General features: G+C 49.6%; 1 pseudogene; it reads right to left on the bottom strand.

Annotated features, from left to right (window-relative positions):
• Positions 1-8,279: 8,279 nt before the first annotated feature.
• Positions 8,280-11,334, bottom strand: LOC116269132 (annotated as a pseudogene).
• Positions 11,335-25,350: the final 14,016 nt, after the last annotated feature.

The following is a 25,350-nucleotide window of genomic DNA, read 5'->3' as shown; positions in this document are numbered from 1 at the left end:
CTTAGCTCCCTGTAACCTCTGCCTCCCGGGTTCAAGCAATTCTCCTGCCTTAGCCTCCCGAGTAGCTGGGACTACAGGTGTCCACCACCACACCCAGCTAACTTTTGTATTTTTAGTAGAGATAGGGTTTCACTACGTTGGCCAGGCTGGTCTTGAGCTCCTGACCTCGTGATCTGCCCTGCCTTGGCCTCCCAAAGTCCTGGGATTACGGCCATGAGCCACCATGCCAGGCCTGTTTTCTATTTTTCTTATTTATTTATTTTACTTGTATTTTAAGTTCAGTGGTACATGCAAAGAATGTGCAGGTTTATTACATAGGTAAATGTTTGTCATGGGGGTTTGTTGTACCTATTATTTCATCACCCAGGTATTAAGTCTAGTGTCCATTGGTTATTTTTCCTGATCCTCTCCCTCCTCCCACCCTCCACCCTCCAAACACACACACCCAGTGTGTGTTGTTCCCCTCTGTGTATCCATGTGTTCTCATCATTTAACTCTCATGTATAAGTGAGAACATGCAATATCTGGTTTAAGATGGAAAAATTTTCGACAGTAACCCCCTACTCCAGCCAAACATCACAGAAGAAAAGTGTGGTTCCATCTCTAGCCCTGTAGCAAAGGCCAAGGGGCCTTTAGACTAGCACTCTTGCAAGGCTGTAATAAGGCACCCCAACATTCTCTCTGAGTGGTGTTAGAGAAGGTCTAGTGAGGGCTGGGACTTTCATTCCCACTCATCCATAAAGAGATGCCTCACTTTCTTCCCCTTCCCCACACTGGGGTGATGCCAGAGGATGCCTACTGGAAAATCATGACTTTCACATTCTCTGTGACAATGATGCCACCATCACCTCAGTCGCAGTGAAGACTACATGGGAGACACAACTCCCACCCCACCACTGGAGGCCAAGTGAGGAACCCGGACTTCTATCTCCACCTGGTGGTAACAAGGTATTGCCCCCCACTGCCGCTGATAGAGTGGTATCAGAGAAAGCCAACTAAAACAAATGATTTAAAAAACGTTCAGGTTTCAATAAAAAATTTCTCATTATACTAAGAACCATGAAGATCTCGGATGAATGAAAAAAGACATTCAATAGATGCCAACACCAAGATGAAAGAGATGTTAGAATAATCTGACAAAGATTTTAAAGCAGCCATGGTAAAAATGCTTCAATAAGCAATTACAAACACAGTTGAAACAAATTTAAAAATGGCAAGCCTCAGCAAAGAAATAAAGCTACAAAAAAGAGCCAAATGGAAAATTTTCAAACTGAAAAAGAGAATAACTGAAATTTTAAAAACTCAGTGGATGAGCTCAACAGTAGAATGGAAGTGGCAGTGGAAAGAATCAGTGAACTCAGTGGTAGAACCTATCTGAATAATGGAGACAAAATGAACTAAAGAAACAAAACATGCAGAGCCTTGAGGACCTGTGGGACTATATGGAAGTTCTAACACTTTTGTCGTTGGAATTCCAGAAAAAAAAGAGTAAGAGGATGGGGTTGAAAAAATTCCTCAAAGAAATAATGGCTAAAAACTGCTCAGGTTTAGCAAAAGACAAGTCTACAGAATCAAGAAGATGACAAAATCCTTATCATAGACAGAATGTGTGTTCCCCAAACTTCATGTGTTGAAACCCTGCCTCCTAACGTGATGGTGTTAGGTGGTAGGGCTTTGGGGAGCTAATTAAGATTAGATGAGGTCATGAGGGCAGCACCACTATGAATGGGATTAGTGTCCTTACAAGTGTTCCACCATAGCTTGCTTTCTCTCTCTGAGAAACATGTGAAGACATAGTGAGGAGACTGCTGTCTATGAGCCAGGAAGCAGGCCCTCAGTAGACACTGAATCTGCTGGTGCCTTGGTCTTGGACTTCTCAGCTTCTGTTACTGTGAGAAACAAATTGTTGTTTAAGCCACCCAGTTGTGGTATCTTGCTATAACATCCTGAGCTACTAAGACAATCTCAGATTGAAAAAAAAAAATCAATGCCAATTATAATTAAATTTCTGAAAACTAAAGACAAAAAAAACCTTGAAAGCAGTCAGGGAAAAATGAGACCTTAACTATAGAGGAGAAACAATTTGAATGACAGTAGAATTACCATCAGAAACTATAGCAGCCAGAAGTGGCACAATATATTTTAAGTGCTACATGAAAAGAACTGTCAACCCATAATTCTATACCCAGTGAAAATATCCTTCAGGAATAAAGGGGAAATCAAGACATTTCCAGATGAAGAAAAACTAAGAGAATTTGTCATCAACACATCTACCCTGAAAGAATGGCTAAAGGAATTTCTCTAAACAGAAAGAAAATGATAAAGTAAGGAATCTTGAAACATCAGGAAGGAAGAACATAGTAAACAAAAACATGAGTAAATATAATGAGCTTTCTTTCTCCTCTTGTGTTTTCTAAATTATGCTTGATGATGGAAGCAAAACTATAACATTGTCTGGTATGGTTCTAAATGTATTTACAGGAAAAGTTTAAGACATTTACAAACAGGATGTAAAGGTAAGTAAGGTCTCTATACTTCACTCAAACTGATAAAATGATGATACAAATAGATGGTGATAAGTTATGTATATAAAATATAATACCTACAGGAACTACTAAAATTGCTATACAAAAAGATATATACTCAAAAACACTACAAATAATCAAAATGGAATTCTAAAAAATGTTCCAGTGACCCAGGAACATTTTTTTCATTCCAGGAATGATGGTAATAGAAAACAGACATCTGAGAAACAGAGTATTAACAGAGAACAAAAATAAAATGATAGAATTAAGTCCAAAATATTATTACATTAAACATGAAAGGTCTAAATACAGCCATTAAAAAGACAGAGATTGGTAGAGTGCATTATAAAACACAACTCAGTTGTGTGTTATAAGCAAGAAATAGGTAAGTTAAAAGTAAAAGAACACAAAAGGATAAATCATGAAAGCATTTATCATAGGAAAGTAGGAGTGGCTGTATTAGTATCAGATAAAGTATTTCAGAGCAAAGAATATTTCCAGACACAGAGAGGGATATTACATAATGATAAAAAGTTCAATCCACCAAAACTGCATAGCAATCTTAAACATGCATAGCACCTGTAATCCCAGCACTTTGGGAGGCTGAGGCGGGCGAATCATGAGGTCAGGAGCTCGAGACCATCCTGGCCAACACAGTGAAACCCCATCTCTACTAAGAAAAAAATACAAAAAATTAGCCAGGCATGGTGGCGGGCACCTATAGTCCCAGCTACTTGGGAGGCTGAGGCAGGAGAATGGCATGAACCCAGGAGGCAGAGCTTGCAGTGAGCAGAGATTGTGGCACTGCACTCCAGCCTGGGCAACAGAGCAAGACTCTTATCTTAAAAAAAAAAAAAATGCATAGCAATGGAGCTGCAAAATAAGTAAAACAAAAACAACTGAAAGAAGAAAAAGACAAATCTACAATTATAGTTGGAGATTTCAACACTCCCTCATGAAACAATGGATAGAACAACTAAACAGAAAATCAGCAAGAATAACTCAACAACACTATCAACCAATAGGATCCAATTGACATTTATAAAACACACCACCTAAAGGCAGCAAAATACATATTATTTTTTAATGCTCAAGGAATATATGTCAAGATAGATTATACCCTAGACCATAAACCTCAACAAATTTAAAATAATTCAAATCCTACAGAATGTCTCCTCCAGTGGCAATGGAATCAAACTAGAAAGCAATAAAGAATTCATGAGAACATCTCAAAGGGGAGGAAAAGTGCTGGCTCCCCGCTGGGCCTTCTCTGACACTACCCAGTGGGGTATTGAGGCTCCTGCATACAGCTTGGGTAGAAATCTAGGCTCCCACTCAGCTATTGATGATGGGTTTAGGGTGGGGCCCCATTTTTTCTTTGTTGTTTGACTAGAGTGGAGTGGTTATTGACTAAAAATTTTCTGTCTTGCTAGGCTTCTCCTTTGTTTTTCCTTTGGGGCATATGTTAGGGCGTTCTTGCGTTGCTCTAAAGGAATACCTGCAGCTGGATAATTTATAAAGAAAAGAGGTTTAATCAGCTCACAGTTCCGAAGGCTGTGTAGGAAGCATGGCACCGACATCTGCTCACTCCTGAGGAGGCCTCAGGAAGCTTCCAATGATGGCGGAAGGCAAACAGGGAGCCAGCATCTCACATGGTGGGAGTGGCAGCAACAGAGAGTGAGGTGACACACACCTTTAAACAACCAGATCTCATGAGAATTCACTCACTATTGTGAAGACAGCACCAAGGGGATGGTGTTACAGCATTCATGAGATAGATTCGGCCTCCATGACCCAGTCACCCTTTTCCATCAGGCTCCACATCCAACATTGGAGATTGCAATTCCACATGAGATTTGGCACGGACACAGATCCAAACCATATCAGGACTTTTTTCTTTTTTCCATCTTTGGTGTTTCTGGGTTGCTGACTTGTTTAGCTCCAAGTCTGGAATTTATGAGGCAAAATAAAACCCAGGCAACTCACCACCATCTTGTTTCTCGGGTTCTGTGGTCCCAAGGCCAGGGCACCTTCTTCTTTTCACCTTTCAGAAGTGAAAGTCTTGGTCTGCTGTATTTTTGGCAGTTCTCTAAGCAACATTGAGTTCACTGAAATTCGAGGACTATTGAATTTGCATCTGAGTCCCATGTTCCCTGGGTCACGGCCTGAGTCTCCCGTGTTTACCACACATGCCCTGAGCAGAGCACAGGCGGTCCTGGTCAGTCCTCACAAAGGTCTCCCAAGCAGCCTCACCCACGCTCAGTGCTGCACGCATTCAGCAGCTGACTTGCCCACTCCTCGGTCCCCTCCTGATGAGCTTCCCCTTGTTTCCTCAAGCAAAAGCTCAGACTCTCCCCTGAGGCCTCCAGAAGGTGCGTGAAAGCTCTGCATCAAATGCACTGCAGAGAAACCCCTTTCTACTTCTCCCCAAAAAGCCAGCCCCCATCCCTCAGCCAGGGCTAACTCTTGGGCTCCAGCCTTCAGCCCAGCACCACTCCTGTCTTCTGTGTCCTTTTGGTGCCCGTCCACCACCCACCTTTCCTGATAGAGGGAGGATGGGCCAACCAGGGGAAGGCACAGCACTGCCCAGGCTCAGCCATTCAGCAAGCTCTGCGGAGGAAAGTGACTGCTCCTCGGGTCTTCTCTGTCCCAGGCTTTTAGTGAGTACAGCCTCACTGAATCCTCCCAACTCTTCAAAGATAGGACTCTATAGTGCTGATTAACAGAGGAGGAAATGGGGACTCAGGAAGGTTCAGTCACCTGCAAAGGTCACATTGCTGGTGAGTGGCAGGGCTGGGACCAGGAGCCAAGTGGCCTGACTTGAGCCCAGGCTCTTCCACATACGAAACGTCGCAGATGTGCTCTTCCCTTAGAGACCCCAAGCCTCAGCGAGGGTCTGAGTGTCCGTCTAGAGACCATTATCAGACCCCGAGGCACAGCAGGCACAGGCCCCCATCTGACCTAAGCCCTCTTGGTGGTAACCCTCATTCTGGCCCATTTGGGCAGCAGATGCGTACCCAGCAACTTGAAACAGAGAAGCAAGAAGCAGGCTGACATCAGATTTTCTGAGGGGCTTATGGGTTTCTATTTTCCCCTCATTTGAAAAGCCAAGGTGGGTTTACAGTTAGAACCACCCTTTCCTCTACAATGCGGTTAAGCTGCTTCAGGGAAAAATGGCTCTACTGGCCCTTGGATACCATTTCTGAGAAACAATGGGAGGAGATAATGTAGGTTCAGCAGACCTCCTGTCTCTGGTGCCTGGCTGGCTTTGGATGTGGGCCGAGAACTGGTGTGTCGTTGGTTTCCAGACCAAGCTGGTCCCCGCCGCTCTGGGTGAAGGCTTTAGCTAGGTGGGATTCTTGGGACTTGATTCAGTACATACCGAGTTGTTTGGGTCTTCAGAAAAAATAAATAAATAAAAAAGAGAGAGAAAAAGAAATATTTCCAGGATTTCAGTTACAGTCCTCATGTTAATGATACTAATGATAATGACAAACCAACTTTCACTGAGGCCCACAGTGTGACAAGTCACTCTGGTGTCTGTCTGCCGGTCCTGTGAAGCAGGCACTGTTATTGCCCCACCCATTTTACAGAGGTAACAGTGAAGGTCAAGAGCAACTTCAAAGTAGCCCTGTTTTCATTAAATGCTTCCAAAATCCAGATTCTTGTTTTAGTGTGAACTGTGTGCTCAGGAGAGTAAATGGCATAGACATAGGTGTAGCTAGGAATGCAACAATGAATATGTGTTGAATGAGGGAAGGAGTAAACTTGTTCCTTCTTTGTGATGAGCTTACATCTTTGATGTCATTTAGTTCAACTTTCCACACTCAGTGTGAAAATCCTTTCTGTAACGCCCCTGGTGGGTGATCATTCACCTTGAATGCCTCCAGAGACGGGGAGCTCATTACCTCCCGAGGCAGCGCTTTCTACCCTTGGGCAGCTTTAATCCTCAGAAAGGACAAAGGTTTATTATTCTGAGCTGAGCTCTGCCTCTCCACGCTGGATGATGACTGGTTCTCATTCTGCTCTTTGCTGTGGTCAAGCTTCTCTCACTGCTGTAGGTTTGTCCTAAAAATCAAAAGAGGCCTGCTCCTTCTCCTCCAGATTTTTCCTTTTGGGGACTTGAGTGAAGGCTGGCCAGAGAGGTGAGAGTCTGAGACCTGGACACAGAGTGGGTATTTGAAGGAAGGGGCTGTGTATGTTCAGCCTAAAGAAGCTAAACTGTCACAGAGGTGAGGGCGTATGATGGAGCCCTCAGCTATTTTTAAGGCATTGCAGATGCTAACGAACAAATAGCAACAGCAATAATAATAAAAAGTTACTTACTGTGGTGCTGGGTGCTGGGCTGAAAGTTTTCCTCGTATCATCTCATTTGAACCCCTCGGCAACCCTCTGGGGTGACTGTCAAACTCCCCACCTTACAGACAAAGGAACTGAACCTCCGGAAGCTCGATGCCCCCGGCTGGGATGCAGACCCCAGGCCGTCTGACTGGAGCCGCCCCGTGCCCCCCACACTCCTGCTCTATGGCTGACAGTAGAAGCTGCAGGAAGACCGGCAAGTGTCTGCTTAACTGAAGCTCTTTCTAGAATGATAAACGGTGGGCAGGGAGAACCAGCTGCCTGGCAAGGAGGCGAGTGCCCAGGAGGCAGCGCAGTTGGGAAGGACCCGTGGTGTGGACGGCCTTTGGGGCACATGAATCCAGTTGAATCTGATGAAAATTGAATTGCTGAGGTAGCCTTCACGAGAAGAAAAGGAGGCTGAGGAGTGGTGTGTGTGGCTGTGGGGTGGGGTGGGGGTGGTGTTTGCCACAAGTCTCTGGGCCAGGTGTGTTTTAGCTGCAGCTGGAAACTCCTTCTCCTTTGGTGCCTGCATCTTTAGGTGTCCCCTAGATGCCGGGATTCCCCAAAATGGCAGTCCTCAGTGGGCAGTCTTGGCCTTGTTTCCAGGAGCCAGTTGTCAGAAGCCAGGAACGGGAGAAGGGTCTATGGGCATTTGGGGTAACGAGCCATTTGCTTGGGGACGTCCAGGCCTCCCATCTGTGTCTGCTCATACCCCAGTCCCCTGCCTGGAAGGACTCTTCACCCCTCTTTCCAACCAGGGTGCCCCTTGGAGCCCCCTGTCCGTCCTTACTGCAGGAAACCCCCTGGGAGGCAGCTTGTGTGGGCGCCTGGAGAAAGGAAGTGTCAGGGTGCATCGTCGGTGAGGCCTTCCCCGGCTCACAGGGAGCGGCCAGCCTGGTCCTGCCATTGGCAGGGCCCTGACAGCTCCCCCGGGAGCGACGTGCCTGTGGTGGCAGTAGCGAGCAGGGAGGGAATCCCAGAGCATGCAGGACGGAGTCCCTTCCCTGCCAGCTGCCTAGGTCGGCCACCACCCAGACCTCCCGTGCATCCACGCACACTCAGACACTGGATCTTTCTGGGCTGAAGTGTTTCCCCTCTGTGGCAGGGACCGCAGCGCCCAGCTTGTAGAATTCAGGAGGTGATGCATCTGGCACACAGTTTTGCTCTGTAAATCAGAGTTGATTACCGCCCTAGAGAGCGTGGCTAAGGGCATCTATACTGGGTTCATTCAAATCCTGACTCTATCCCTTCCTAGCCAGGGGCATCTAAGTGCTCTGTGCCTCAGTTGCCTTCTCTGTATGATGGAGATAAAACACTTATTAGCACATGGCCTGGCTCATAGTATGTTTGCAATAAATAGTTACTATGGTCATTGTGATTCCCATGATGTTGGCCCCCAACAACACTGCAGCTTCAGTTGGAGGCTTGGGAAGCTTAATGGGAAAAGGGAAAGAGCAGGAAAAGGGGACATGAAAGCAGTGTGGGGGACTCAAACACCGCAAATATTCATGGAGCCACTGATGTTTGCCAGGCTCTTTTATAAACATGTGATTTAATCTTTCCCAAAACCTGTGCAATGGGCATCCTTCTGTTTCCATTTTCTATTATGTATGGTGAGATGAGCCTCAGGGAAGGCAAGTAACTCACCCAGGGTCACACAGCCCATCACAGCTCAGTCAGGGCCCCAGGAAGGACAGTCCCGTGGCTTGGAGTGTTGGGAAGTTTGCCTTCATTCAGTCCTGCGAAGCCTCAGAGGAAAGGCTGAGCTTGGTGCTGTCACCCTGTGTCCCTCCAGGTCATAGTGTGGCTGGGGCTTTCGGGCCTTCAGTTTTCTTCCTGCCGAGTTCAGGAAGAGCAGGCTCTGAGTCACTGGGGCCCCGGCTGGTGATGGGGGCTTAGACACGTGGATGGTCCATTGCTGCCCTCCAGGGATGAGGCTCGTCTCAGGACAGTGCCCTGGCTCCTGTCAAGGTGGCTCTGTGGTTGGTCGGGGCCTACTACTGTGTCTGGCCACAGCTCTGGGCCTTTTTCCACGCAGCCTGCTTTGAGCTCTCCCTGGACTTTGGGAGCAGCATGAGATTTTTCCACGCTTCCGGCTCTGTCGCCAACAAGCTGAACAGTGACTTGGCGTCAGGGTGGCAAAGAGAATAGGTGCCTTCCTGGGAATGGGCAGTGGCGGGGGGGCAGGGAGAGGGAAGCTAGAGGGTGGACAGGACCTCCTGGCAGGGGTAAGAACAGCCCCAACTCCCGCCTTCCTGGAACCCTTCCGCCGTGGAGCCCCCCAGGCTGAGGAGGCCTCATGGGGGCCATTTCACAGACCAAGAGGCTGAGTCACTTGCCCAAGGTTGGGCCTCTGGTGAGTGAGAGGCTGCAATTGGACTGGTCAGGGTGACCCGGGGCACACGTTCTCACCACCTCACCACAGTGCTCTCTTCCCATGACAGCACCCTGCCCAGAGGATGGTGGCTGGACCAGGCGCTGCCCCTACTGCCTCACAGGCCTCTCGGAAGTCAGAGATGGACAGGGGTTTAGGTAGTCCCTCCTCCATCCTGTCCTCATGGATGGATGCCTGTGCCCTCCCTAGATTTTCTCACGGTCCAAAGGGGAAGGGTTAGCCCCTGGAGAGTATCTTTTATCTCTTGTTTGATGGATGGTCCAGAGAGGGTGAGTGGCTTGTCTGGGGTCACAGAGCAAACTGGAGTCAGGGCCACCCAAATACAGGAGTCCTGACTCCCAGGCACTCATGCACTTGCGGGGCGAGGCTTGCACTGTCTTCCCTGCTTCCCAGGAAGATACCTTATGGGTAGATGTGGGAGGAAACCAGGCTGGCCTTGACCAGTCCCATCCACTCAGCTGTTAAATATTCTGGGAATCCATAAAACTGACAGCCCACTGGTGGGGATGGTCGTCGCTCCCAAGTGTTCCCCGCTACCCAGCAGGGATACATGGGGAAGCCTCCAGTGCAGAAATCGTGCTCTGCCAATTCCTGTGTCTCCAGCTATTCCCCATCTGAAGAGTGAGGTGGTTAGACCAGGTCCCTGGTTTTCCTCCAGCCACCCCCTGCTGGAATGCCAGGAGCTCTCTTCTGTGCGGCGGGGGGAAGCTGCCGCTGGCCTCAGCTTCCCCATCTGTGAGATCGGGCTCCGTGCCCGTCTTGTTGGACTCATCAAGAGACCCATGGGGAGGAAGGGGCTTGCAAGGAGAGCAGCTAAGGAAAAGCCGGAATTGTCCAAGCCCTCTGTCCCTCCCTGTATCAGCAGCAGGCGACCTGCCCACCAGCTGGGGCCTCCCATTCCGTTCCATTCCCTTTAAGTAAGCTCTCTCCCTGTGCAAGGGAGCAACCGATCTCAAAGGCCCGGCCCACAAAGGGGCCCCCCGACATGGCTGGGAACAATGCGGCCTGTTTACCTGACAGATTGTCCGCTTTCTTTTCATCTCGTAGGAAAAGAACTCCCGCGGGGAGCCGCTAATCCCAGAGTAAACAGATGACCTCGTGGTGCCTTTCTCCCGGAGGTGGGGTTCCTAGTGCAGCACCCCAACTGTGCAAACAGACCCTGGAGGGCTTGATGCGCCTGCGGGGGCGTGGCTGGGGACCTGGGCCTGGGCCAGGAGGGGCCTTTCCCTCTTGCCAGCCCTCTTTTCTTCCTTTGTGATTTCAATTGAATGGGGAGAAGCTCAAAGGCAGGGGCATGAAAGGTCAAAGCCAATTTGCAGGGCCAAGTGTGGGGGAGGAGAGAAGGGCCCAGACCAAGCATTTGTTTTGGAGGCCTGACCTTGACCTGGAAGCAACCCCTCCCTCTCTCGGTTCTTCTGAGGACATTGCCCCGGCAGAGCTGGCTTTGCCTTCTGGTCGCCCCCCTTACTAGCTGTGTGACAGAGGCCAGCAAACGCTCCTTTCTGAGCCTCATTTTCCTCATCTGGAAAGCAGGGGACACAGGGACCTGTCGGGTAGGACTGTTGTAAAATATTGTGGTGTGCTTTCCGTAAGTGGTGGCTATTTATGATTAGGGAGAGAGTGAGGCTGAGTCTTGAAGCTGGAACAAAATGCCAGTGGAGGACAGAGGGTATTCCAGGCTGGAGGGACAGGCAGAGCTGGGACAAAGGCTCTCAGATGGCAATGAACAGTGCCTGTCTGGGAGACTGAATAAAATAGCCTCTGAAGCAACATATTATTGTGGGGTGGTTATCTCTGGGAGGGAAACAGAACTCCCCCGCTTCCAAGCAGTGTGACCTTGGGCCAACCATTTGACCTCTCGATCCTTCAGTTTTCTCATTTATGAATGAGGATGTGAAATCTTGTATCAAATGACTTTCATGAAGATGAAAAGAACCTGATGTATAGCAGACACTCAAACATTAGCTTTTAGGGCTTTAGAAAGGGCAAGTTCTCCCAGTACTTTGGGAGGCCGAGGCGGGTGGATCGCCTGAGGTCAGGAGATCGAGACCATCCTGGCCAACATGGTGAAACTCCATCTCTACTAAAAACACAAAACATTAGCTGGGCATGGTGGCCCATGCCTGTAATCCCAGCTACTTGGGAGGCGGAGGTTGCAGTCAGCTGGGATCGTGCCATTGCACTCCCGCTTGGGCAACAGAGTGAGACTCTGTCTCAGAAAAAAGAAAGAAAGAAAGAAAGAAAGGGTAGATTGCAGGTTCTTTATTCCCTGAACGAAGCTGTGCGAGTCTGGTGGAGTCAAAGACACAGGAGACCCATCATGCCCACTTGGTCACTAGCAGATAGCCCTTTCCCTTGGGCTGCAGGGAGCCGGGGTGGGGGCCTCACAAAGGGTGTAGCCCTAAGCACCCAGCTGGCCCAAGGGCCTGAGCCTGTGACCCTGGGGTCTCCTGGGCTGTATCTTCTGGTCTGTTCCTTGGCTTTCCTGGGCATGCTCCTCTCATGTTAGCGCTCTGGATGTCCTTGATCCCCAGCCCCTATTTGGGGTAGAGAAGGTGAGAAATTCTTAGGGTAAGTTATGCTCCTGCTGGCTTCTTCAGCATCAGACCCCTGATTCAAACACGTGGTGAGTTCCTGGGCCCCTTGGCTTTCCCAAAGGACCAGCAAAGGGGCTTTTAAAGAGAAAGAAGAAAAGGTAAGTAGGGAGTGTAATATTTGATGAGCACCTTAAAGCAAGTTCATGGGTATCAGATAGAAATGTTTGGCTTCACTTAACAGGAATCTCAACTCACTGTGGCTTAAACAAAATTAGGTTTATTTTCCTAACATCATAATTCTGAAAATGAGTGGTTGCTGGTCTTGGTCAGCTGCTGGTGATGCCAAGTACTGGGCTCTTTCCAGCTTGCTGTTCATCGTCCTTAGCATGTGGGCCTCCTCGTTGCCTTGTGGTGGCAAGATGGCAGCCTTGGCTCCATGGGAAAGTAGAGGGTCTCCCAGGAGCCCCTTGTTGGTGTCTCATTGGCCAAAAGTGGGTCACATGGCCACTCCTGGCAGCAAAGGATGCTGGGAATGCAAATACCTGGATGTTCTTCTCCAGTGTCATTGGCAGGGCCAGGCAAGCATGGGTGGGAGGTGTGGGAACTGGAGTGGAGTCATCCAAGCAGCCACCTGCCAGAGAAGATAGTACTGTAGTACTCACAGCCCAGTCTTACATATGGAAAGCTGGTGCCAAGGGCAGAGAAATGCTTACTCAATATGCAGTTTGATTGATCTATTTAGATATTCTGGGCCAACAACCAGAGATCCAGAGATAAAAGTAATTTCCTTGCTTTCCAGAGAGAGAAGGAGAATAATAATAGTAATAATAACAATATACTAGCTAAAGTTCACTGAGTGTGTGCCAAGTGCTGGGCGCTTACTGAACACTTTTCAGATTTTATCTTGCCTCACGCCCACCCAACCCCAAGCGACAGGCACCATTCTAACTGCTGTGGAGGAAACTGAGGCTCCTTGAGGTTCAGTGAGGCCCGAGGCACACAAGCCTGCCCCCGCCTCCCACAGCATGAGGTGGTGGATTTAATAATCCAGGAATGAATCAGGCCATTGGGCAGCCTCCTTGCTAGGGACTGCACTGAGGATTTCTGAAAGTGGGGAGACACGGAAGCACCAATTAGAATTGCCCAGTCAAAGTGGGAAAGGTGCCTTGGGTGAGAAAAGACACTTGGAAGGACATGTTATTAGTGACCTAGTAAAATCTGAGGCATCCCGAGGGTCTATCTACTCACACTGTAACAGGACATTTTGTATTTAAAGGGATTGTTGGAAATAAAGTACTTGTAAAATCAGCGAGTGACATGAATGCAAATAGTTTGAAAATAAATTTCTTCAGTTTACAAAATGCTCAAAGACAGAAAAAGTAAAATATCCTCACATTTGATGCCGGTGATAGTGTGGTGAACTAGACAACATTTGCACACTGCTGGCGGGAGGGTAAATTGGTATAAACCTTTAGAAAAGCAACTTGAAAAGCATTCTTCAAAATGTGCTGATGTCTTGGTTTTACTCCTGGAAATATATCCTAAAGAAATGACAAATAAAATTAGTTAGTTATTTCTGTGCAAGGCAGATAATTTGTTGAAATATGAATTTATGTATTTTTCCTTTCAATGTCCCATATACGTAGCCAGACTTCTTTCTGTTTCCTAGTCTCAGGGGCATTTGCAGATATTTGCCTGAATCTACTTGCAGGCAACATCCTTTCCTGTCCTTTGTGAAAGAAGAAGGCCAAGAAAGAAAACACCAAAAAAAAAAAAAAAGGTGAGTGGGAAGGAAAAGGGAAAAAGAAGGTTTCTAGTATCTGGGAAGAGAGCCCAAGTCCCGGAGGCCTGACCTAAGCCCTTTCCATAGCAGTGCCTTGTGATGTGGCATGGTTTTCCAAAAGTTGCTGTCTGTCCAGGGAAGCTGGAGTCAAAACACAGCCACGCTCCAGCATTCTGAGCCCTCAACCTGGCCCCAGTCATGGGGAGTCAAGGAGGGAGCTAGCTGGGAGAACCGGGACCTCTGAGGAACCTTCCCTGGTGCCTAGCAAATTGTGCAAACCCCAGACCCTTTGCTTGACCTCAGAACCAGGGAGTCCTAAAAGTAACTAAGGTTGTTTTTTTCTGGCCAGGCTTCAAGTGTGGGATTTTAAAACTTTGAAAGTGACATTTTCACATATCCACATTCATGAGAAAACATATTTCCAAAGACAATGGAGTGTAGAGTTATTGTCTTCTTTGATTTTTCAACTAGTAGTGAAGTATTTTCCATAGGAAGATACTGAAGTCTCCTGCCCTGTGTTCCCTGAACTCCAAGCACGTAACTCAGTCCAACAACCTGGCCGGGAGATTCATTCTCTATATTTAGTGCCTCACTGTGCTTCGAGGTTTTTGGGTCTTGGAGACTTCTCAGAGCATTATCTTGTTTACCTCTGAGTCCCCAGTGCCTTGCACAATGCCTGGCAAACCCTATGGGAATGAATGAGGAAATGAACAAGTATGTGAATGAATGAATGAATGAATGAACAAATGGGTGTCTGGTGTCTGAGATAAAGGGTCTGGTGTGAGATCCGTTCCTGTTGTCTCCACATAGACGCTGCTGGCAGCCCTGAGGGCTGTGCACACGGGCCAGGCGGATGGAGTTAACTGCAAACACACTTGGGAAGTGTAAACAGCCCTCCTCCGGGCCAGGCCGACTGGCAGCCTCACGGGCAGCTTGCACAATCCTGTGGGCTGCTATGATACTCATTTTTAGGGCATGGAGTCATCTCTGCCGTGGGCCTCTCCCTCCTTGCCCTGGATTGTCTTGGCAACACAGATGGAACTGTGTGTCTGTTGTCAGTGGGAGGAAGTTCAGACCCCCCAGCCCCTCCAGGAAGCCCATTCTGATTTAGAGCTGCCCAAGGACCTAAGGAGGCTGGAGCTGAGAGGCAGCTTGGAGATCACCTAGCCCAACCTCTTCATTTTCCAGATGAAGGATCTGAGGCCTAAAGAGGTGGGGACAGTAAGGCCACTGTAAGTGTGTCGATGCTTGCCACAGAGCTGGGTGTCCTGGGATGGCAGCTGGTTTCAGAACCAGCCAAGCAAGGCCTGTAAATCCTGGCACAACAGACTGTCCAGCCATGTGAACTTGGATCAGGGACTTCTTCCTGAGTCTCAGTCCCTTCATCTGCAGGACACTGAGTGCCAGCGTGTTGTGCAGACCTTAGGGAGCGCTGGTGGTAAGATGCCTAGCACAGTGCCTGGCTCAGACTAAGGGCTTCCTTCTTCTGCCTCCCTCTCTCCTTTCTTTCCAAACTTCTTGTGCTCACCATTCCTCCATGTCTGGGCATGAAACACCACTGGTCCCCTCAGAACCTCCACTTCGGGGCCATCCCCTTCCCCTGTTGGCTCTGTGTCATGTGGTTGCCTCTGTGTTCATTAGAATCCACTTTCTTTCATGCTATTTCTATCTTCACACAACCGTTGATCTTGCCAAAATCATTCATTCATATTTTTCTTCTTTTCTCCCTTCTTATAGGCCTTCTCAGGCCCCTGCTATCTGACAGGCATCTGCTGGGCAGAGATGCTCATGGCTGGCACCTGCCCCTACAGAGGGTGACTGCTTCTCTGGAGAGGCTGCGTGGGCAGTGACAGCACAGGGGAGGAGAGCCGGATGGCAGGGGCAGTGCTGTGTATCCTCAAAACACTGTGCCGTCTCTCTCCCTTCTGTATGCTGTGCTAAGCAGAATGATGTGCCCCCCAAAGGTGTCTTAGTTCAGGCTGCTAGAACAGAACTTTATAGACTGGGTGGCTTTAACAGCAGATATTTAAGTCTCACGATTCTGGAGGCTGGAAGTCTGAGGTCAGTGTGCCAGGATGGTTGGGTTCTGGGGAGGGTCTCTTCTGGGCTCACAGATGGCTGTCTTCTTGCTGTGCACACCCGTGGAAGAGAGCAGAGTGAGCCATGGCAAACTCTCCTGCCTCTTCTTCTAAGACTGCTCATCCCATCGTGGGGGCTCCAGCTTCTTGACCTCATCACCTCCCAACGGCCCCATCTCCTAACACCATCACAGTGTGGGGTAGGATGTCAACACTGGAATTTTGGGGTGACACAAACATTCAGTCCATAACAGATAGCCACGTCCTATTCCCCCAAAACTGTGGATGTGACCTCACATGCCAAAAGGGCCTTTGCAGATGTGATGAAGACACGGACCTTGAGAGGGGTGGTTATCCTGGATTACCAGGGTGGGCACGAGGGTCCTTGTGAGAGGAAAGCAAGAGGTCACAGGGAACAGAAGATGCTATTCTGTGGTTTTGAAAATGGGGGAAAGGGGTGAGCCACAAGCCAAGGAATATGAGCACCCTTGGAGACTTCCAAAGGAACAAGTCCTACTGATGCCTTGATTTTAGCCCCGGGAAACTCATTTCTGACTTCCAGATACAGAATGCAAACATAGAAGACTATACTTCCCAGTGCCCCTGCAGTTTGGTGGGGTCATGTGACTAATTCTGGCCAATGAAACATGGCACAGGTGACACTTCCCTTTAGCCCGAGGCTTCACCCTCTGCCTTTTCTCTTCCCCTGCCACAGCCACTGAGGACATTCTAGCTGCTCGGGGTGCAAAATGATGGAGCTGCCGGCAGCCTGAATCCCCAAGTGACTGTGTGGAGCAGAGCCTCCACCTGACTGCCAAAAACTACCAGGATCTGGGGTTACTTGTTACAGCAACATAACCCAGGCTCTCCTGACTATGAGTTCTCTGATGAGGCTCTTGCTTCACAGAGGAGGTGACAATTAAGCCTTGAGACACACATGTGCATGTGTGGTTGAGACCTCTGTGGGCACAGGTCTGTGTGCACACATATCTTTGTGCAACTCAGAGTGTGTGTCCGTTTGTGTGTGTATCTATGGGTTATCTCTGGGTCTACCTCTAGTTCTGCGGGGTCTGGCACAAACTAAGGTGTCAGGATGTGAGTGGGTGTCTGGTGTTGAGGGGTTGGATAGAGTGAGTAGGCTACAAGTGAATATAAGGGGAGGGTGTGATGACAGTGAATAGATGCTTTCGAAATCATGAGGAAGAAAAAGACGTGGGACACACTGGTAGCTCTAAAGGTGAATCCTGAGTCCTGTGCCACTGGGGGCCAGCTTTAGAGCCACGACGTGATTTATTAATCTGTAATTGCTGTGGGAGAGTGGCTCTTTCTGGAGGGGCAAGCGTGAACCATGTCAGTCCCACCACGGGTCGGGTTGGCATGCTGTGTTTATTGCCCACATTACTCACTGTTTTGTTACCTGAAATACATCTAATTCCTATTAATAACGAGCACTGTAGGGCATAAATTTCATCATTAGCATTAAATGACTTTATTGCAGGATACAAAGGAGCTGCCTGTGATGTGTGACGCAACTGCTGGCGCGAGGGCCTCTGGAGAGCGGGCGTGTGTGCACACGAGCACGCACACACATGAGCACTCTTATGTCCCGGTCATTGTGCAATGAGGGTGTGTGTCACAGGCAGACAACTTTTCTTGCACACTTACAGCACCTCCTGAAGCGAATGTTTTGTTTGCTCGGCTTACCGATGGGGTGTTGGAAAGGCCACTGTGCCCCTAGTTGGTGTGGTACCCTAGGCCCAAGACAGAAACTTGTTTTCCTGAGAGTCTGCACAGGCCGAGTGCAGGGCTAAAGGCCTTCAAAAGTCTTACCCGAAAGAAACCCAGGACCTATCTGTGGGTAGCAGTTGCAAGCCTCATTTTACATGGGAGGAAACTGAGACTCCCAGAGCCCAGAGGACCTGCCTAAGGTGTGCAGTGGAGCAACTGCTTAAATCCAGCCAGGCCTGGCCTTCTCTGCTCTTCCACGTGAACCTGAACCTTTCTTAGGTGCTCTGTCCCTCATTTTCCCAGTCAGTGGGGCTGGCTTATCCTCCCCTCCCTGCCAACCTCACAGGGCACTTTAAGATCAAGCCAGATGAGGTATTGGCAACACGGGAGACTGCAGGAAGCATGATGCACAGATTACCTGAGCGGGTTTGAACTGCGGTTTGGGAGCTTTATGACTGAGATTACTCATTCTCCTTCCTTTTTTGTTTTGTAACAACTTTGTATCTTTCACTAATGGCCGTGAGAGTCTCCCCTCTGGCCCCTGAGGTTATTACTAAGAACTGATGTCAGAGCCCAGTTGGGGCAAGTGGTCAAGGGGCTTGGCGGAACTGCTCTTCTCCTGCTCCCCAGGTACACACTTGCCTTTGCAAAAACAACTCCCTATTTGGCAAAAGGCAGTGTTTGCCCTGGGACAGGGCCTTGCAACCCCACGCCAGGCCCTGTTTATTCTGGCATAAGCCACGGTGGTGGCCAAGCGCTCCAAGTTTATTGAACTTCCTGGATTTCTTATCACACAGCCTACTCTGCCAGGGAGCAGGTGAAATGCTGATATGTGCCCAAGGGAAGATATTAAGGGGGCTGCAAACACCACCCCTGTCCCCCAAGGAGCAGGCAGCACTGGGCAGGGCTGCTGGGGCCAGTGGGGGCAAGGTTGAAGGGGTAGGTCAGACATGGGGATAAACTTTCCTTCTCCTTAACCTTGCCTGAACCTAGGCTCCCCGCGGCTGAATTCCCACCCCTGAATTCCTGGTGGTCTCTCCCTGTCCAGCCTCCACACCTTTGCCTGGGTCTTGCCTCCCATTTGGATTTCCTTTCCCAGTCTCTCCAGTTGCAATCCTACCTGCTTGGTAAAATAAAAGAATGATGGAATGAGCTTCGAGGCTGGGACTGGTAGGTGACGGACTGTGTCTCTCCTACCGCATTTTCCTGTGCATTCCCTGCCTGTAGGCACTGATGCTTAGGGGCTCCTCGGGATGCCAAAGGGAGTCCCCAGGGAGCCTCACCGAGCTTGGGAGAACTTCGCACAACACTGTGGCTGCAGAAGGCTGGGTGGTGGTTGCAGGAGTGAGTGGGTGTAGGGGGAGGGCCTTCTAGGGTCATGGATGGGAAAGCCCCTGCTCACACCCTAACTCCCCATCTTCCGGCTCTGTGGCCTTAGGGAGTGGCCCCAGGCTGCTTTTGCCTAAGTATAATGAGTTTCATGGCAGCCCTTTCTTTCTTTTCTTTTCATTTATTTATTTATTTATTTATTTATTTATTTATTTTTATTTTTTTTTTGAGCTAGAGTCTTGCTCTGTCACCCAGGCTGGAGTGCAGCGGTGTGATCTCGGCTCGCTGCAACCTCCATCTCCCAGGTTCAAGCAATTCTCCTGCCTCAGCCTCCCAAGTAGCTGGGTTTATAGGCACGCGCCATCATGCCTAGCTAATTTTTGTATTTTTAGTAGAAACAGGATTTTACCATGTCGGCCAGGATGGTCTCCATCTCTTGACCCCGCGATTTGCCCGCCTTGGCATCCCAAAGTGCTGGGATCACAGGCGTGAGCTACCGCGCCCGGCCGGCAGCCCTTTCTTTGGAAGGCTTACTGTCTACGAAGCACCACCGTGAGTGTGGCAGGTATCTTATCAGAGCTTATGTAGGCCTAAAGGGACTTCAGAAAAGTGGTTGGCCTTCAATAGCCTTTGCACTGTAATTGCACCGTAATTGCACCATTCCTAGTAGAATAGAATTCCTGAGTCTCCTTCATGTGCCTATCACACAACAAATCCACCAGTTGCTATTGTTTATCCTCTTTGCAGGTGAGGAGATTCATCGAGATGATGCCAAGGACCCCAGGTCACACAGCTGATGGTGGCAGAGCGAGGGTTCAGCCCAGGCTGGGTCTTTCGTCTCTGCAGGCCGAAGGAAGTTCCTCCTTCTCCACACCACGGGTCCCTCTTGCTGGCCAGCAGTTCCCCAGCCTGCCTGCCCTCCTGTGTCTGGGGACTGTGGCAAGCGGGGCCTCTGCTAATGTGGAGTGAGCTGAGGCATACCTTAGGGTCCCTGATCATTGTCTATACTCTCTTGATTCCTGTCATGTTTGGGAAGACCCTGTGATGGTGTAGTCCACTGTTTTCCTCCAGTTGCTGGGCACAGCCATTGACAGACACATCAGCACCTATATCTGAGGGAATGAGTCTCAAGCCAAGAACTTTGATGGGGGAGAGCAGCAGGTCCAGGTTGGGTCCTAGAGTGGCCACACTGGGAATTCAGGCTTATCGTCAGAATAAGGAAAGGACGTGCCTTGGGGAACAGAGAGAGGGAGGGAGCAGTGATTAATTAGTTCACACTGTACACTGGGACTGCGAGGATTCACTATGGTGCCGTCTCATTCCATTCTCTCAACAACCTTGTAAGAAAGGTCTTGGCCGGGCGCGGTGGCTCAAGCCTGTAATCCCAGCACTTTGGGAGGCCGAGACGGGCGGATCACAAGGTCAGGAGATCGAGACCATCCTGGTTAACACGGTGAAACCCCGTCTCTACTAAAAAAGACAAAAAACTAGCCGGGCGAGGTGGCGGTGCCTGTAGTCCCAGCTACTCGGGAGGCTGAGCCAGGAGAATGGCGTAAACCCGGGAGGCGGAGCTTGCAGTGAGCTGAGATCCGGCCACTGCACTCCAGCCTGGGCGACAGAGCTAGACTCCGTCTCAAAAAAAAAAAAAAAAGGTCTTGATTTGATCCCCATTTTGCAGAAGAGGAAACAAGGCGCAGAGGAAGTGATTTTCCCGAGGCCACACAGCGAACATGGCAGAGGTCGGGGTCGACCCAGGCCTGTGACAGCTTTCTGATTTTGATAGTGATAGTTCCCTACACTGGGAACACGGTTACCAAAGGGACTTATCTTCAGGCAGAGCCAGAAGAGAGGTCTGGGGAGACAAGAGTCATTGTTCCCATGAGTCAGGGGCCCTCAGCTCCAGGCCAGCAGCCGATCTGGCCCTGGCAGCTCCTGCCGCCCACCTGGTATGGCCAGAGGCCTGAAGGTGCTTCAGCGAGGTTAGTCAGCCCGGGTGAGTGGCAAGCAGGCACCCACCAGGAGGTCCGCCTCCACCCCCCGCACTTCTGATGAGAAAACAACATAAGTACTGCACCTGCCTCCGTCTTGAGCCTCTGCCCGGGGTGCATTCCTCACTGCCCCACTGGACCCATCACCCCCCTGGAGAAGCCGCCAGTTCGGCTGGCCCTGTGGGCCATGTGTCTACAGGGGTGTGTGGAGGAGGGGCTGGGCAGCACCCAACCATTCATATCCCCTCCCTAAACCTTATGGGGATCCAGGCAATCAGGGACATCAGGCTGGACCTGGGCACCTCCAGCCTTGTATATTAAACAGGAATAAAGTTATTTGGCTTCACTTTAAAATTAAAATTATGTTCTTTAGAGAAAATTTGGATAAAACAGTGAAATAAAATAAAGAAATAAAGAAAAAATGAAATATAAAGAAAAAATAAAATATAAAGAAAAAATAAATAAAATAAAATACATAAAAATAATTTACACAGAGAGAAGAACTGGGTTCACTTCCTCCCGGCCCTCCATATGTGTGTATTGGATGGTTTTGCACAGTTGATGCGACCGTCCCCTTTACTGCCTTTACTGTGGATGGAGTGCCTCCAGCTTCCCTGGGCCTCATTCATTTACCTGCACCTCAGCCTGAGACCTGTCTGACTGCAGAGCCCGGGTTCTGCACATACTCTTATAATTCCAAGTTTTGTACCTAACATCTCATCAGAGGGATTTCCTCTATGACAAGAAATTCTGTGTAAACATCAGGTTTAACATCCGTATGTTACTCCCTTGAGTGGCAATTCCACACATACAAGATCCCGCCCCCGAGGCTGGACACTTTAGTTATTTCTAATCTGTTACCATTGTAAGCACGCTGAGATCAATGACTCTGGCTACAAATATGTATTTCGGGTCCTTTCCCTCAGGCAGCTGCTTAGAGGTGGGATTGTGAGATCAGAGGATGGGGGTACCCCATTTGAGTGCCTGATTTCACCTGGCTGGGCAGACCAGCCACAGTCCAGCCCCCTCTCCACCACACCTAGGGTGGGTGAGAAAGTGGCTTCAGAGGCTCCCCCTGGCCCAGCGTGGAGCCCCTGTTTTGATGCTGAGCACACAGTTGAGTTTTTCCTGGGGAGCAGGTGTGATGCCATCTGCCATGCCTCTGGCCTATTTGAAGACGCTTCTCAGAGAAGCAAAACCACTTACCCAAGGTCACACAGCCGGAGCCAGAACCCACGAAACGTGGCATCTCACACAGGATTTGCAAAGCACCTGCCACTAACTCTTTGGACATTGCAGTGGACTTTCCTCTGGGGCTCAGGATCCACGTGCACTGATGTCCTTCCTGCAGCATCTTGGGAGGTGTCCACCAAGGCTGAGTTTTGGTCCACCCCCTCCTCTGGCCAGTCTCCCTCTGAACATACTTCCCGCCTCTGCCTATCACCTCCTGCTGGGCTGCTGCAGTAGCCTCTGCCAGCTCCACCCATACCCAGTCTTGTTCTATTTCCCACTGAGCAATCAGAGTGACCGTCAAAAAACCCAAATCCCACGGTGCCACTCCCCTCTTCACTCTGAAGGCTCCTCTGGCTGGGTGTGAACAACAAACTCACCTGAAAATGTGCAGAGGAGGTTCCAATCCGGCAGCATTGGATTCAGCTCCCAACCTGTGCTAGGCATGGGGCTGGCATTGTAGTGAACCGGACACAGACATTGAGGGAAGACTGGATTCCTTAGCCTGACGTACCGGCACCTGCATCCTCCGTCCCCCGCCTCCTCCTCTGTAGCCTGCTGGGCTCCAGCTCTTGGCCTCTCTCGGGCCACTCAGGCAGCCAAGCCCTCTCCGGCTCACAGGCTTTGCAGTGCCTTCAGCTTAGAACGCTCTTTCCCTCTTTCCCACTGGCTGCCTCCCTGCCTCCCCGGAGGCCTCTGCACACCCAGGCATCCTCTGCACTATCTTCATCAGCATCCCACAAACACCCGCCCCACAGCTTCCCCAGGAGGATTCTCAGTCAGGAGCATCGGAGGTTTTGGGAGAGAAGGAGTTGGGGGAGTAAACTTACTGATAACTTTTCTGCGTTTGGTAAATATTTTCACATCTGGCTGGGCGTGGTGGCTCACGCCTGTAATCCCAGCACTTTGGGAGGCTGAGGTGGGTGGATCATGAGGTCAGGAGTTCAAGACCAGCCTGGCCAAGATGGTGAAACCCTGTCTCTACCAAAACTATAAAAATTAGCAGGGCACAGTAGCAGGCCCCTGTAATCCCAGCTACTCAGGAGGCTGAGGCAGAAGAATCGCTTGAACCTGGGAGGCAGAGGTTGCAGTGAGCCAAGATTGCACCACTGCAGTCCAGCCTGGGCGACAGAATGAGGCTCCAAGTAAAAAAAAACCAAACAAACAAACAAACAAAAAAACCACATTTGCTTTAAAAATCCAACAAAGGCATCACACCCAGTGAGGACAGTTATGGGACATGGACACATCTAAGTCGGTAACAGCTTTTAATTTCCACGGATTATCCCTAGATGGTTGGAAATCCTTCCAGTTCTCCTTCCCTACGGTTTCAACAAGATCTTTTTAAATTAGTTACTTGGCCGGGGGCAGTGGCTCACACCCGTAATCCCAGCACTTTGGGAGGCTGAGACTGGTGGATCATCTGAGGCCAGGAGTTTGAGACCAGCCTGGCCAAGATGGTGAGACTCCATCTCTACTAAAAAAAAAAAAAAAAAATGCAAAAATTAGCAGGGCATGGTGTTGCATGCCTGTAGTCCCATCTACTCCGGAGGCTGAGGCAGGAGAATCGCTTGAACCTGGGTGGCAGAGATTGCAGTGAGTGGAGATCCTACCACTGCACTCCAGCCTGGGCAACAGAGTGAGACTCTGTCTCAAAAAAACAAACAAAAAAATCACATTTGCTTTATAAATCCAACAAAGGCATCACACCCAGTGAGGAGAGATATGGGACATGGACACATCTAAGTCAGTAACAGTTGTTAATTTCCACGGATTATCCCTAGATAGCTGGAAATCCTTCCAGATCTCCTGGCCTAGTTTCAACAAGACCTTTATACATTAATTACTTGACCGGGGGCGGTGGCTCACACCTGTAATCCCAGCACTTTGGGAGGCTGAGGCAGGTGAATCATGTGAGGCCAGGAGTTTGAGACCAGCCTGGCCAAGATGGTAAGACTCTGTCTCTACTAAAAAAAAAAAAAGCAAAAATTAGCAGGGCGCGGTGGTGCACACCTGTAGTCCCAGCTACTCGGGAGGCTGAGGCAGGAGAATCACTTGAACCAGGAGGCAGAGGCTGCAGTGAGCTGAGAGCAAGCCACTGCACTCCAGCCTTGGTGACAGAGCAAGATTCTGTCTCAAAAAAAAGTATAAAAAAGGGGGGCCGGGCACGGTGGCTCACACCTGTAATACCAGCACTTTGGAAGGCTGAGGCAGATGGATCCCCAGAGGTGAGAAGTTCAAGACCAGCCTGGTCAACATGGTGAAACCCCCTCTCTACTAAATATACAAAAAAATTAGCCAGGCATGGTGGCGGGTGTCTGTAATCCCAGCTACTTGGGAGGCTGAGGCAGGAGAATCACTTGAACCCAGGAGATGGAGGTTGCAGTGAGCCGAGATTGCGCCATTGTGCTCCAGCCTGGGCAACAAGAGCGAGACTTCATCTCAAAAAAAAAAATTATATTAAAAAAAATTAGTGAGCTAAGAGGCCTTTTTCCTCCTGTGTTTGGTCTTCTGTGAACTGAACACACTAACCCCTGCCCCAAGTCCCTCTGGGGTTCCAGTGACACCGCTTGGAAAAGCTCTTGGCAGAAATCTGACCTAAAGCTGTCTTGCTGTGGACAAGGCCTGGACCTCCAGCGCAAGGTGACCGTGCCACTGACCCAGTCCCTTCTTAACTGGCTCTTTCACTGGCTACCAGCTTTTCAATAGCTGCCCTGCTCGCACCTCTGCCCCCTCCCAGTTCACATGCAAAGGAGTTAGGAAGCCAAACTCCTTTTTCTGTCCCTATGGGGCTTCTTGAGGCTTCAGTGCAAAGAGCTCTTCAGCTGGGCCGTCCCCTTTTCCTCTCTGCTGAAATCCTCGCTCTCCGCTTTCCTCTCTTCATTATCATCGGCAGAACAGAAAGGTGAGTTAAGCCACACGTGCTGAAATGTGGTCTAAGGGGAACATCAGGGCAGAGAGGGATGACGGCTAATACCTGCCCCCTGAAAACTGACCGGCCGCCAGGCTCCAGGGCGGGAGTCTTTCTTCATCGGCCCAATGACAGAAAAACATTTTTTAAGGAAAGGAGGGATCACGGTGGACAAGTCAGATCTGCTGCTGTGACCCTGACCAAGGCCAGGCCTCAGAGAAGGACAGAGTAGGGGCTGGAACAGCTCATTTGCAGAGTAACAGGTATGGGTCATGTGCAAATCTCATGAATAGGAAGGGCTCATCACCAGCAGGGATAAGAAACACTTGCAGAATGGTGGCCCATGCATGAGGAAAGATATGTGGTGTGTGTGGGGTGTGTGTGAGTGTGTGTGGTGAATGTGTGGACCCAGTGATGTGTGAATGTGTGAATATGTGTGATTATGGAGTGTGTGGGAGATGTGATTGTCAAGTGTGCTGTGAATGTATGGTGTATAGGATGAGAG

Source organism: Papio anubis, chromosome 10, assembly GCF_008728515.1.
Source record: "Papio anubis isolate 15944 chromosome 10, Panubis1.0, whole genome shotgun sequence".
NCBI classification, from domain to species: Eukaryota; Metazoa; Chordata; class Mammalia; order Primates; family Cercopithecidae; genus Papio; species Papio anubis.
The sequence above is the reverse complement of the archived record's forward strand: the minus strand, read 5'-3'. Positions and strand labels throughout refer to the sequence as shown.